The sequence below is a fragment of the Panthera uncia genome, chromosome D4 (assembly GCF_023721935.1).
Source record: "Panthera uncia isolate 11264 chromosome D4, Puncia_PCG_1.0, whole genome shotgun sequence".
NCBI lineage: Eukaryota > Metazoa > Chordata > Mammalia > Carnivora > Felidae > Panthera > Panthera uncia.
Genome location: NC_064807.1, coordinates 54351758 through 54366967, shown reverse-complemented (window position 1 = coordinate 54366967; position 15210 = coordinate 54351758). Strand labels below are relative to the sequence as shown.

The window sequence follows — 15210 nt, the reverse complement described above, 5'->3', positions numbered from 1 at the left end:
CTTCCTAACAGAGGGAAAGGGGAAAGCACCTTTGGATAAAGATTACCTCTGCCTCTCTATGGTTCTTTTATATGCATTCTCCAACATATAATAAAAAACTGACATATAGAGAGGCAGAATAATGACTGATAATCAAGAGAGGAAAAAGGTATAGAAACAAATCCACAGATGACCCAAGTATTCGAGTTAGTAGCCAAGGTCTTTAAAATGCCAAAGATTAGTATGTTAAAAGAAAATAGAGAAAAAGATGTGAATTAATTTTTAAAATAAACTTCACCAAATAACTTGAATCTAGTTTAAAAAGTCTAAACCTGAAATAGAATATCTAGAACTGGGGACTCACTGGGTAGATTTAACTGCAGATTTGGAACAGCATCAAACAGGATTAGTGAACTCAAATTCAGGTCAATAAAATGTTCACAGTGAAGCACAGAACAGGAAAAAGAAAAAAAAAAAAAAAAAGGACAGAACAGAGTGTAGGAGATAGGTAGGACCTAATTACAAAAGGTCTAATCTATAAATGGAGATGAGAGAGACAGAACAAGGTAAAAGCAATATACAAAGACATAATGGCTAAGAATTTTCCAAAACTGATGAACCACACACAAATTTAAGAAGCTCAGTGAACTGGGGTACCTGGGTAGCTCAGCCGATTTAGCGCCAGACTCTTTAAAAATGTTTATTTTTGAGAGAGAGAGAGAGAGAGAAAGAGAGAGAGAGACAGTGAGCGAGCACAAGTGGGGAGGTACAGAGAGAGAGAGAGGGCAACAGAGGAGTGAAGTGGAATCCACACTGACAGCAGAGAGCCTAATGCAGGGCTTGAACTTGCAAACCATGAGATCATGATCTGAGCCACCCAGGAGCCCCTTGATTTGGGCTCAGGTCATGATCTTATGGTTCGTGGGTTCAAGCCCTGCATTGGGCTCCGTGCTGACGGTGCAGAGCTTGCTTGGGATTCTCTCTCTCTCTCTCTGTCCCTCCCCCACTCATGCACGTGCACTTGTGCTCTCTCTCTCAAAATAAACTTAAAAAAAAAAAAAGCTCAGTGAACCAAAAGCAGGATAAATGCCAAGAAAACCACATCTAAGCACACCATAAAATGTTGAAAACAAAGAGAGAATCTTAAAAGTAGCCAGAAGAAAAAAAGACATTATCTTAAAGTGGCAATAATAGTACTGATAGCTGACTTGTCAAAAGGAATTCAGGAAGCCAATACATATACAATGGAATATTATTCAGCCATAAAAGAAAATCCTGCTGTTTGGGAGAAGATGGATGAACACTGAGGGCATTATGCTAAGTAAAGTTAAGTCAGACAGAGAAATACAAATACTGTATTATCTCACTTAGTTGTGGAATCTAAAAAAGCCAAAGTCACAGAAACAGAGAGTTGATTGATTGGTGGTTGCCAGGGCTTTGGGATGGGGGCGAGAGTGGGGGTGGGGATGGGGATGTTGGTCAAAGGGTACAAACTTCCAGTTGTAAGATGAGTAAGTTCTAGGGATCAAATGTATAGCATGGGGGCTATAGTTAACAACAATGTACTTGAAAGCTGCTAAGAGAGTGGATCATAAACATTCTCACCACCATAACAACAAAAACCTGGTAATTATGAGAGATAAAGGATATGTTAACTAACCACGTTGTGGTAATCATTTTGCAATATAATTGCACTGCACACCGTAAACTTTTACGTAACTTAAAGTTATATGTCCATTTTATCTCAATAAAGCTAGGGGAAAAAAGAAATTAAGGAAGCCAGAAAACAAGAAAATGATGATTTTGGAATACTGAAAGCTTCTTCTCTGGCCCACCCCCACCCTCCCACCAAAAAAGCTACAATTCTACACCCAAAAAAAAAAAAAAAAAAAAAAAAAAAAACTTCAAAAAATAAAGATGTTTTCAGGCAAACGAAAGCGGAGATAAATTGTTGCCAGCAAATTTGCACTACATAATTTATTGAAAGCAAGTTCCTCATGCTGAAGGAAAACATCTAAGATAAAAGTACCACTGCAGGGGCACCTGGATGGATCAGTCAGTTGAGCATCCAACTCTTGATTTTGGCTCAGGTCATGATCTCATGGTTCATGGGATCAAACCTGCTGTCAGGCTCTGCGCTGACAACATGGAGCCTGCTTGGGATTTTCTCTCTCCCTTTCTCTCTGACCCTGCCCCATTCGCACTCTCTCTCTCTCTCTTTCAAAATAAATAAGTAAACAAAAAAACAAAAAAAGTACCCTGCAAGAACTGATGAAAAACAGTTGAAAGGGAAATATGTGGTTAAATACAAAGAATATTTGCGATGCCTAAAAACACATAAAATTCAAATTTCACTCTTTTTTCTGGGCCACCGATATGCCATCCAGACTGAGGAAGACCCAGAAACTTCGGAGCCACGTGAGCCAGGGCCACGTGAGCCACGGCCACCGCTGCATCGGCAAGCACCGGAAGCACCCAGGAGGCCGGGGTAATGCTGGTGGCATGCATCACCACAGGATCAACTTTGACAAATATCATCCAGGTTACTTTGAAAAAGTTGGTATGAGACATTACCACTTCAAAAGGAACTAGAGCTTCTGCCCAACTGTCAACCTTGATAAACTGTGGACCTTGGTTAGTGAGCAGAAACAGGTAAATGCTGCCAAAAATAAGACTGGAGCTGCTCCTATCATTGATGTGGTGCAATTGGGCTACTACAAAGTTTTGGGAAAGGGAAAGCTCCCCAAACAGCCTGTCATTGTGAAGGCCAAATTCTTCAGTAGAAGAGCTGGGGAGAAGATTAAGAGTGTGGGGGGAGCCTGTGTCCTGGTAGCCTGAAGCCTGAAGCCACATGGAGAGAGGTTCATTAAATACTAACAAGTACTTTTCAAATAAAAAAAAAAATTCAAATTTCAATATCCATAAAATAAAGTTTTATGGGAACACCATCACACTCATTTTTTTATGATTGGCTTGGCTGTTCTAATGCTGCAATGCAGAGTTGAGTAGCTGCAATAGAGACTATGTGGTGCCCTCTCACACTGCTGCATCACGGTGCACTATAAATTGCAGTGATGTAGTTGTATCTGACAGCATGGAGTGTCACACATACTGCTGTACATGACATTTTAATTTTATTTATGAGTGCATAACCCATCATGTCAAAACAAGAAAGTGCACTTTAAATGTCACACATCAAGGCACAGTGGAGTATGTTTTGTCATCAAATTAGATGGCAAAGCATTGTCTTTATTATGTAATGACACTATAACTATGCTAAAAGAATACAACATATAGAGACATTACCAGATTGTACTCATCATAAGAGTTCCCAACTCACAGGAAAGCATTAGAAAATCAGAAAATTTTAAATTATCTCATATTAATTTCTTCATAAAATGAAAAAATGAAACTGCAACCACACTATGTGTGTGAGTAGCTCATTTGTCAGCCTAGCAAGGAAAGCCATTTACTAATGGTGAGTTAATTAAATAATGTTTGATTACAGCAGTCAAGGAAATGTGTCTAGAGAAAACGAACTTGTTTAAGATTATTAGCCTTTCCAGAGAGAACAGTTGTTCAACCAAGTTGAGGATATTGGGAGCAATAGCAATAATCAATTTAAAAACAAGGCAAATGATTTCTAGCAGGTTTCCTTGAATACAGATGAGTTAACAGATGTTGCAGATTACTTATCAGTTATTTATTTGATCAATCAATACAGAGTTTGAGTAACTAAAAAATTAGCCTCTATGAATGCCTATGTGAAACTACTAGAGTAAAGAGTATTTTCAAACTTAAGAAATCATTAATTCAGTATAACCTGAAGTGGAATCTAAGAAATGCTACAAGCAATGGTGGTAAAATGTGTGTGGTAAGAAAAAGGCTTAGTGGGGACAAATTAACAAAACTTGTGAAAATGTAAAATGTGTAAGGTATTTCAAGACTATGGTTATTCACTGTATTACTCAGCAGCAGGTATTCTCGGGAAAATATCTGAACCCATCATGTCTTATAGACCAGTAGTGCCAAAAGATAAATTTCATTTGCTTTCGGGGATTTCACCATCATTGGTTCCAAAACAGAAGCTGAATATCCTGACTTGCCCCACCGCTCAGCAGTTCCATGGCTTGGCAGTTTTACTGCCATTTTTTGAGCCCAAGGAATGGACTCAACATTTTTCTAAAGAAAAAAAATCAGCCACAACCATTATTGTAGAACACCAAATGGATTTGAAAATTTAGCTTTTGCTGAAAACTTGGTTTCTTGATGAACTTAAAATTAGCAAAAGACTGCTTATATAAGAAACACACTGCAAGTAAAGCCTAAAATATTTTAATAACTAAAGCTATTAGAATCGTATGTAATGGCAAACTGCTTATATGCTTCCTGTTCAGTCAAAAATTAAGGTCTCCATTCCCACACAAATTTGCAAAATATCTATTTTCTGAGCTCAAAGGACAATTTCAGCAGTGTTTTTGGACCCTAAGTAAAACAGAAAATTCATATTTTATTTTATTTTTTAATTTTCTTTTTATTTTTACATTTATTTATTTTTGATAGGCAGAGAGAGACAGAGCGCAAGTGGGGGAGGGGCAGAGAGACACAGAGACACAGAAGCCGAAGTGGGCTCCAGGCTCTGGCTGTCAGCACAGAGCCCGACACAGGGCTTGAACTCACAAACCGCAAGATCATGACCTGGGCCAAAGTTGGACGCTTAACCAACTGAGCCACCCAGGCGCCCCAGAAAATTCATATTTTAAAATCAATCCATGTATAACTGTGCAACTGAGGAGCTTCAACCTAACCTACAACTGGAAGTGACTAATCTGTACTATAATGATACACTGAAAGACAAATATCAAGAATCTAACAGAATTTTATAAATGCCTTCCAAGCGATAAATTATTTCAATTAAAATCATATACTCACGGATTGATGTTTGTATTTGGCAGTACCAATCTGTGTGTAGACTTTTTGAAAAGAAAATCTCATTAGAGATCAACATTAACAAATGAACAACTGCAATCAATCTTAATGATAATAGCTCTGAACCCCAATTAAGCATTATCTAACCCCCAAAATTAATTCCATTCTTCTCATTAGTAGACCTACATTATAAAAAAATTATACTCAACTATTTACATTTTGAATTTTGTCAATAGGGTTTTGTGGAAGTTTGGTTTCTCTCGTTATGTAAGTAACTATGTAATAATAACTTTGATTTTTTCCTTCTGGCCTACAAAGCCTAAAATATCTGCTATCTGGCCTTTTACAGAAAAAGTATGTCAACCTCTGAACTATGTATATAGTTCCACTGAACTCTATAATTGCTTATAGAACTAAAAATAGGTGATTAAAAGAATACAGTATGTAATATCAATGTAATCTGATGGTATAGATAGATAGTACAGCTCTACAGAGGAAATGGAGATAGCATATGCAAAATAATTTATGCAACTGCTCAGCAATCATATGGCTAACAGTATTATTAGTATTGCTATTCTGAGACTACTGTATAATGTGGGATAAAACAAATGAGCAATTAATAATGTGATATTTTAGGGGTGCCTGGGTGGCTAGTCGGTTAAACATCCGACTTAGGCTCACTCAGGTCATGATCTCGTGGCTTGGGGGTTCGAGCCTCGTGTCGAGCTCTGTGCTGATAGCTCAGAGCCTAGAGTATGCTTCAGATTCTGTGTCTCCCTCTCTCTCTGCCTCTCCCCCACTCGCCCTCTGTCTCTCCCTCTCAAAAATAAACATTAAAAAAATAATGATGATGACATTTTAATCCGTTATTCCCTATATCCTTAAGAACAGAATTTTGGGTATGGGAAAAAGGATATATAGATGTCATATAAAAGAGATTAAGTCTTAAAATGTGTGTGTGTGTGGTTGTGTGTGGAAACAGATGTACATACATCACTCCTCTAACTCTGTCTTAGACAAAATGATAACTCAGCAATGCACATACCTAATGCCCAGATGACATTCTCAAATATCATTTTCCACTAATAACTAGGGTGTCTTGGAGAAACCAGGTGGTTACCAATCTGGAGCAGGAAATGTAAAAGATAAGCCTCAAACACTTGGTCATACCCTATAGCAAGAATGCTATAAAGAACACCTGGAGTGGATCAAGTTATTCAAGAGCTAATGTAGTAGGCTTCAATTGGCCAACAGTAGGACAATCTGAGAATCAATAATGTTAATAATTACCATTGATTAAAACCCATCAGATGTTTGAATTCCTAAATTCACAATAACACTATTTTAAAAATAGTTCTTAGAGGATAATAGGGAACTAATCTGCTATCTTGAAAGAGATAAAGACATAGAACCAAGTATGTATCCTGTAGCTCTGGATAACTAGTAGATAAGCAGAAACATCTCTTTTTTTTTTTTTTAATTTTTTTTTTTTTAACGTTTATTTATTTTTGAGACAGAGAGAGACAGAGCATGAACAGGGGAGGGGCAGAGAGAGAGGGAGACACAGAATCCGAAACAGGCTCCAGGCTCCAGGCTCTGAGCGGTCAGCACAGAGCCCGACACGGAGCTCAAACTCATGGACCGCGAGATCATGACCTGAGCCGAAGTCGGACGCTTAACCGACCAAGCCACCCATGCGCCCCAGAGAAACATCTCTTAATAAAAGTATCCCAACTAGGGGCGCCTGGGTGGCTTGGTCGGTTGAGCGTCCGACTTCGGCTCAGGTCATGTTCTTGCGGTCCGTGAGTTTGAGCCCCGCGTCGGGCTCTGTGCTGACAGCTCGGAGCCTGGAGCCTGTTTCAGATTCTGTGTCTCCCTCTCTCTGCCCCTCCCCTGTTCATGCTCTGTCTCTCTCTGTCTCAAAAATAAATAAACGTTAAAAAAAAATTAAAAAAAAAAAAAGTATCCCAACTAATAAATAAAAAAGAAATAACAGAATGTTACTGTTTTGCAACTATCAATAATTTAATTGATCTGGGCATTAAGCCCAACTGCTAACATGACAATAAGAGAGAAAACCAGTAACATAACTCCTGATTAAAGAACACAATACTGCCTACAGCAATGCCTAAAGGACTGAACCAGAGTCTGACCAAGGCTGTGAATCCAGCTACCAATTTGTAATAAACACAGAGGATGAAGGAACATGCTTAACTGCAACATGAGACGTGCAATCAGTAAAATTCAAACTTTGGCCAGGGTTCTTCAAGAGAAAAAAATGTAAAGAAAGAGGCAGAGGGGTAAACTGTAATTTAAAAAAAACTTTAAAAACCCGAAATTTTAAAAAATGAGTAACACGATAGTCTATGAATGCATACTTGGTGATAAAACTATAAAGAATAAGGAAATGATTAAGAGTCAGAACAATGGTTATCTGGGAAGGGGAGGGGGAAGAGGTTATAATCAAAACGGGACATGGGAAGGATTCCTGGATAGCTGAAAAATAGTTCTATTTTTTGACCTGGGTGCTGTAGTCTCATGAATATTTGCCTTATTTAAAAAAAAAGGGGGGGGGTTGAGAGGGCACCTAGGTGGCTCAGTCAGTTTAGCAACTGACTTCAGCTCAGGTCATGAACTGTTTGTGAGTTCAAGTCCCACATCGGGCTCTGTGCTGACAGCTCAAGGACTGAAGCCTGTTTCAAATTCTGTTTCCCTCTCTCTTTGTCCCTCTCCCACTCACACTCTGTTTGTCTCTCTCTCAAAAATAAATATTAAAAAGGTGGGGGGTGCCTGGGTGGCTCAGTTGGTTAAGCATCCGACTTGAGCTCAGGTCATGATCCTGTGGTCCGTGAGTTCCAGCCCCACGTTGGGCTCTGTGCTGACAGCTCAGAGCCTGGAGCCTGCTTTGGATTCTGTGTCCCACACTCCTCTCTGCCCCTCCCTACTCATGCTCTGTCTCGCTCTGTCTCTCATAAATAAATGTTAAAAAAAATTTTTTTTTTAATTAAAAAAGAAAAAAAGTGGGGTGCTTGGGTGGCTCAGTCAGTTGAGTGTCCGACTTCGGCTCAAGTCATGATCTCACGGTTTGTGGGTTCATGCCCCGTGTCGGGCTCTATCTCCACTTGCACTTTGTCTGTGTCTGTCTCTCTCTCTCTCTCAAAAATAAATAATATTTTTAAACAAGAAAAGGAAAAAAAGGGGGGGGGGGGCACCTGGGTGGCTCAGTCAGTTAAGCATCAACTTTGGTTCAGGTCATGATCTCGCAGTTCCTGAGTTCGAGCCCCATTTCCGGGCTGACAGCTCAGAGCCTAGAGCCTGCTTTGGGTTCTAGCTCCCTCTCTGCTCCTCTCTCTCTCTCTCTCTCTCTCTCTCTCTCTCTCACTCACACACACACACATACACACACTCTTTTTCTCTCATATTTTTTTTTAAAAGTGTGCATGTGTTTGAGATTTTCTGCTTATTTTACAAGGATTAAATATGTAAAACAACAATACTATTATTGCCTTAGAGGTTTATAAGACATGTGTAACTAAAGTGTGATATCAGTAGCACAAAGGGTAAGGAGGACAGACTGGAATTCAATTGTTATGTGGTTCTCACTTTTTTTGAAAAGCACTAACTCAGACTAAAATGTAGTCAGTTAAGAATGCAGGGGTGTGTGGGTGGCTCAGTGGTTAAGCATCTGACTCTTGATTTTGGCTCATGTCAAAATTCATGGTTCGTGGGATGGAGCCCCACATTGGGCTCTGCACGGACAGTGCTCAGCCTGCTTGGGATTCTCTCTCTCCCTCTCTCTCTCTGCCCCTCCCCTACCTGTACACATGTGCACTCTCTCTCAAAATATATAAACTTAAAAAAAATAAAGTATGCAGACTGAGGGGCACCTGGCTGGCTCAGTCAGAAGAGCATGCAACTCTTGATCTCTGGGTCATGAGTTTGAGTTCCACCTTGGGTATAGAGATTACATACATACATACATACATACATACATATTAAAAAAAAAAAAAAAAAAGGAATGCAGATTGAAATATCTAGGGCAGTGGTTCTTAACCAGGGACAATTTTACCCTCCAAGGAGACATCTTGTAATGCTTGAAGACCGGTTGTCACAACTGAGAGACGGCTGCTACAGGTACCTAGTGGGTAGCAGCCAGGGATGCTGTTAAACATCATACAACACACAGGATAGCCCCCTACCCCACAACAAAAAAATCACTGGCTCCAAATGTCAATTGTGTTAAAGTTGAAAAACTCTGATTTAGGATAACTGCTAAAAACAATTATAAGAATGTATAACAAAGAAGAAAAAATGGAATAATTTCACTTACATGAAGTTGAAAAATAGGCAAAACTAAATTATGATAGAAATCATCAAAATAATCAGTGGCTATAGGGTATTTTTAAGTTTATTTATTTTGGGGGGGGGGGGGTGGAGACAGAATCCCAAGTGGGCTCTGCACTGCCAACACAGAGCCCAATGTGTGGTTCGAACTCACAAACCGTGAGATCATGCCCAGAGCTGAAACCAATAAAACCAAGAGTCAGACGCTTAACTTACTGAACCATCCGGGTGGCCCCTAGGTTTTGTGTGTTTGTTTTGTTTTTGTTTTTTTTTTTTTTTTAATTTTTTTTTTTTCAACGTTTATTTATTTTTGGGACAGAGAGAGACAGAGCATGAACGGGGGAGGGACAGAGAGAGAGGGAGACACAGAATCGGAAACAGGCTCCAGGCTCTGAGCCATCAGCCCAGAGCCTGATGCGGGGCTCGAACTCACGGACCGTGAGATCGTGACCTGGCTGAAGTCGGACGCTTAACCGACTGCGCCACCCAGGCGCCCCTTGTTTTGTTTTTTAAGTAAGCTGTATGCCCATTGTGCGGCTTCAACGCAGAACCCTGAGATAAAGAGTTGCATGCTTTACCAACTGAGCCAGCCAGACACCCCTAATTAATGGTTTAGGGGAGTGAGGGTACAGACTTGGAAGGGGTACAAGAGTGCCTTTTGGAGCACTAAAAATGTTTTCTCTCGTTCTAGGCATACACTTTACTGTATATTAAACCTCAACTGAAAAAACAAAAAACAAAAAACAAAAAAAAAGACTACTGAGCAGATAACCAAAGATTACCAGACTTAAGGTAAAGTCTTTAACATGAATCTTTCTTATCAAAAACAACCTGGGGGGCTCCTGGGGGGCTCAGTCGGTTGAGCGTCCGACTTCGGCTCAGGTCATGATCTCACAGCTCATGAGTTCGAGCACTGCGTCAGCCTCAGAGCCTGGAGCCTACTTCGGATTCTGTGTCTCCCTCTCTCTCTGCCCCTAACCCACTCACATTCTGTCCCTGTCTCTCTCAAAAATGAATAAACATTAAAAAAAAATTAAAAAAAAAAAAACGTGGAAGAAACAGTCTATGAGGGAAAAATAAGCTTAAAAAAATAAATCACCATCTACCACTACATAAAAATATACAATGTCTTCAGAAAGTTCGGAGAAAACACTGCAACCAAGACTCAAAAACAATGTTATTTTTAAAAATCAGGTATCAAGATAGAACTCTTTAAATAAAAACAGCAGAGATAAACATACAGAAATTCTACTCTTAGGTATTCTATTTACCCAAGAGATAAAAATGAATGTCCACTAAAAGACCTTAACAAAAATGTTCATAACAGCTTTATTCCAAGTAGCAAAAACTGGAAAAATGCCTATCAAACAGAGAAAGAGATAAACAAATTAGGGTATATTGATACAATGGAATACTACTCATCCAAAGGAACAAACTACATGTAACATGTGAATCTCAAAAACAATATGTTGAGGAAAAGCAGCCAAACCCAGGAATACATACTGTATGATTTCATTTACATAAATCTCAAACAGGCAAAAATAAAAGCTATAGTGATAGCAAACAAGAGTAGCTGCCTGGGATGATGTGGGGGAAAATTACTGGGAAGGGGTATGAAGGAACTGTCTGGAATTACGGAAATGTTCTATAATTTCACAGAGGTGGTGACTAAATGGGATTTGTCAAAATTAATCAAGCCACACCCTTAAAATCAGTACATTTTATTGTATGTAAATTATACTAAAAATGCTACATAAAACAAAAATGAATAACTCCACAGAAGGGGTGAAAGATAAAGGTGAGTCAATTATTTCTTTTTAAGTTTATTTATTTTGTGACAGAGTGTGAGCGGGGAGAGGGGCAGAGATAGGGAGAGAAAGAATCGCAAGTAGGCTCCTCGCTGTGAGCAGGAAGACCAACAAGGGGCTCATACAAACTGTGAGATCATGACCTAAGCCACAATCAAGACCCAGATGCCTAACCAGCTGAGCCATTCAGGCACCCAAGATTTTTTTTTTTTTTTTTTTTTTTTTTTAAGTAATCTCCATACCCAGTGTGGGGCTCAAACTTACAACCCTGAGATCAAGAGCCACATGCTCCTCCTACTGAGTCAGCTAAGCACTCCAGGTGAGGTAATTTTTTTAAAGTTTTTATTTATTTTGAGAGAGAGAGAGAGAGAGACAGAGAGAGAGACAGAGAGAAGGGGGGGCCATGAGTGGGGAAGGGACAGAGAGAGAGGAAGAGAGACAGAATCCCAAGCAGACTCCACACTGTCAGTGCATGAATTTTACTCTGCATAGTTGCCTCATGAGATCATAATCTGAGCTGAAATCAAGAGTAAAAGTATAAAAACATGGGGCACCTGGCTGGCTCAGTGAGATCATGCAACTCTTGATCTTGGGGTAGTGAGTTCAAGCCCCACATTAAGGGTAGAGATTACTTAAAAAAACAATAAATAATAACAAAAATAAAAATACAAAGAAACTGAAAATCAGATAAAAAGACTTTTTTTTTTTTTTTTTTTGACAGGGAGACAGTGAGTGTAAATAAAGGAGGGGCAGAAGGGGAGAGAGAGAGAATCAGCAGGTTCCATGCCCAGCAGACAGTGAGAGATCATGACCTGAGTTGACATCAAGAATTGGATGCTTGGGGCGCCTGGGTGGCTTGGTCGGTTAAGCATCCGACTTCGGCTCAGGTCATGATCTCACGGTCCGTGAGTTCGAGCCCCGCGTTGGGCTCTGTGCTGACAGCTCAGAGCCTGGAGCCTGTTTCAGATTCTGTGTCTCCCTCTCTCTCTGCTCCTCCCCCGTTCATGCTCTGTCTCTCTCTGTCTCAAAAATAAATAAACGTTAAAAGAAAAAAAATTTTTTTTTAAATAAAAAAAAAAGAATTGGATGCTTAACCAACTGACCCACTCAGGCACCTCAAAGACAATGTAAATTAGAGATTAATCCAGGCAATCCAACATCCACGTAACAGGCACTTCCAAAAGATAACAGCAAAAAAAATTTATAGGAGAAATATCATTGAAATAACTCAAGAAAATTTTTCAATGCTGAAGAACACGAGTTTCCAGATTAAAAGTACCCATAGCAATGTGAAATTTCAGAACAGTGGGAACACAAAGATGATCTTGCAAATTTCCAGAAGAAAAGAATTCACATATAATGGGCAGGATTTAGAATGGTTCTGAATTTCAAAAAGCCCTTTTGGAACCAAGAAGATAATAGAGCAATAGCCTCAAAATTCTAAAGCTATGTGATTTCCAATCTAGAATTCTATACCCTGCCAAGCAACTCAAATTCAGTAAGAGCTCAAGTTAGAATAAGAGCTCTAGAGGCACCTGGGTGGCTCAGTCGGTTGAGTGTCCGACTTCGGCTCAGGTCATGATCTTGCAGTTCGTGAGTTCGAGCCCCACATCAGACTCTGTGCTGACAGCTCAGAGCCTGGAGCCTGCTTCAGATTCTGTATCTCCCTCTCTCTCTGCCCCTTCCCCGCTCATGCTCTCTGTCTCTCAAAAATGAATAAACGTTAAAAAAAATTAAAAAAAAAAAAAAAAGAAGAGCTCAAAAATTCATGTGCTATGCACACCTCCTCAAAAACATCTACTGAAGGATATGATATACCAAAACATGAGAATGAACCAAAGACACAGACAATAAGGTAAACAGCCAATATAACACAGGTAGGAGCATGAAACACCCAGGCTGATGGCAAAGACAGTAAACTCAGTAAACAGCTATAAACTAGATACAGAAGGCAACTATGCAGAATAAAATTCAGAATACTTCAGGAGACTGGTGAAAAGTAAAATGATACAGCCGCTTTGGAGAACTGTCTGGTAATTTCCCACAAGATTAAACAGTTACCATATAATCTAGCAATTCCACCCCTAGATACACACCCAAGAGAAATGAAAAGAATATCCACACAAAATATGTACATAAATGTTCACAGAAGCATTATTCATAATAGCCAAAAAGTAGAAACAACCCAAATGTCCATCAACAGACAAATGGATAAACAAAATGCATTATGTTCATACAATGTGATTTTATTCAGCAACAGATGAATTTTGAAAACATTGTGCTAAGTTAAAGACGTCAGTAACAAAAGATCATATATATATGTATAAACGTATCTGTGTATATATGTGTGTATATATACGTATATATACACACTGTACAATTCCATCTATACAAAATGTTCAGAACAGACAAATCTAGTATATGTGCTGCCAAAGCAAGCACTAGAACAGGCAAGTCTAATACACAGAAAAAGTAGATCAGTGACTGTTTAGGATTGAAGAGGTTGCTGAGAAACGGGGTATGACTGCTAACGGTTAAGGGATTTTCCTAGGGTAAAAAAAACTGGAGGGGGGGGTCCCCTGGGTGGCTCATTAGGTTAAAGTGTTTGACTTGATCTCAGATCAGGTTTTGAGCTCATGATTGTAGTTCGAGCCCCACAGTGGGCTCTACACTGGGCATAAAGCATACTTAAAAAAAAAGTTTTCTTGGTAGGTGATGAAAATATGCTAAAATTGGTTGTAGTAACAATGATTGCATAACTCTGTAATATGCTACAAACCACTGGATTAAACACTATTAAGTGGCAGAATTACATGGAATATAAATTATATCTCAATAAAGCTATTACAAAAAAAATTCTTGGGATTAGTGGTAACTACATAGAAAAGTAAATGAGTAAGCAAAATAAGGTAACTATATGGAAAACAAAATATTACGTGGGAAATAAAAATATTTTGGGGGGATCTGGGTGGCTCAGTTGATTAAGCATTCAACTCTTGGTTTCGGTTGATGTCACAATCTCATGGTTTTGTGAGTTTGAGTCCCTCGTTGGGCTCTGTGCTTGCAGTGTGTAGCATGCCTGGGATTCTTTCTCTCTCCTTGCCCCTCCCCCACTCACGCTATCTCTGTCTCTTTCAAAATAAATAAACTTAAAAAAAAAAGTAATATTTTACTACATCTTAAATTTTAAGTAATGAAGATCTATAATTATGATATAACTTTAGGAAGACTGGAGGAATATATGTGCGTGTATGTGTAACATATATGTTAGAGGGAAAGAAGACAGTGGAGGGATTTAAAAAGAAATCCTTATCTTCTATGGCGGGCAATCACAGACAATAAAATTTAAAAATCAGAGAGTAGTAATAGAAGCACAGTATTAAGGAGGTTAATGCCAAAATGATCAGCTATAAGAATTTTTTTTTTTTAACGTTTATTTATTTTTGAGACAGAGAGAGACAGAGCATGAACGGGGGAGGGGCAGAGAGAGAGGGAGACACAGAATTGGAAGCAGGCTCCAGGCTCAGAGCCATCAGCCCAGAGCCCGACACGGGGCTCGAACTCACGGACCGTGAGATCGTGACCTGAGCTGAAGTCAGATGTTTAACCGACTGAGCCACCCTGGCGCCCCAGCTATAAGAATTTTAAGTTCTTTTGTGTGGAGTGATGGAAATGAAGAGGCAGTGTCTGGGGGACTATTTTATGAAGTAACTTTGCAAAACTCATTTAATTCTTTAAACTACAGACAGGTAAAACTTTGATTTTTATAAAATTTTTAACTCAATACAAGCAATTTAAAAGTTAAGAAGCTATTAGAAAATTGGGAAGATATTCAACAGAGGGGAAGTGGATATTTTGTGATCATCTTCCATAGCAAAAAAAAAAAAAAAAGAAAAAGAAAAAGAAAAAGAAAGAAAAAGAAAGACTGCTTTTAAAGTACAAAAATTAATGGTATTAAGTACTAAAGTATATACTTAAAAATGGCTAAAATGGAAGGGGGCACCTGGTTAGCTCAGTAAGAAGAGCACAGTACTATTAATCTCAGGGTCCTGACTTCCATTGGGTGTGGAAACCACTTAAAAAAAAATTTTTTTTAATGTTTATTTATTTTGAGAAAGAGAAAATCCCAAGCAGGCTCCTCACTGACAGC

General features: G+C 39.0%; 1 protein-coding gene and 1 pseudogene across 3 annotated transcripts in view; one reads left to right on the top strand and one right to left on the bottom strand.

Annotated features, from left to right (window-relative positions):
* Positions 1–15210, bottom strand: part of UBE2R2 (ubiquitin conjugating enzyme E2 R2) — a 116828-nt gene that overhangs the window by 78815 nt on the left and 22803 nt on the right. The gene's annotated exons all lie outside the window — the stretch shown is intronic.
* Positions 2236–2894, top strand: LOC125918876 (60S ribosomal protein L27a-like; annotated as a pseudogene).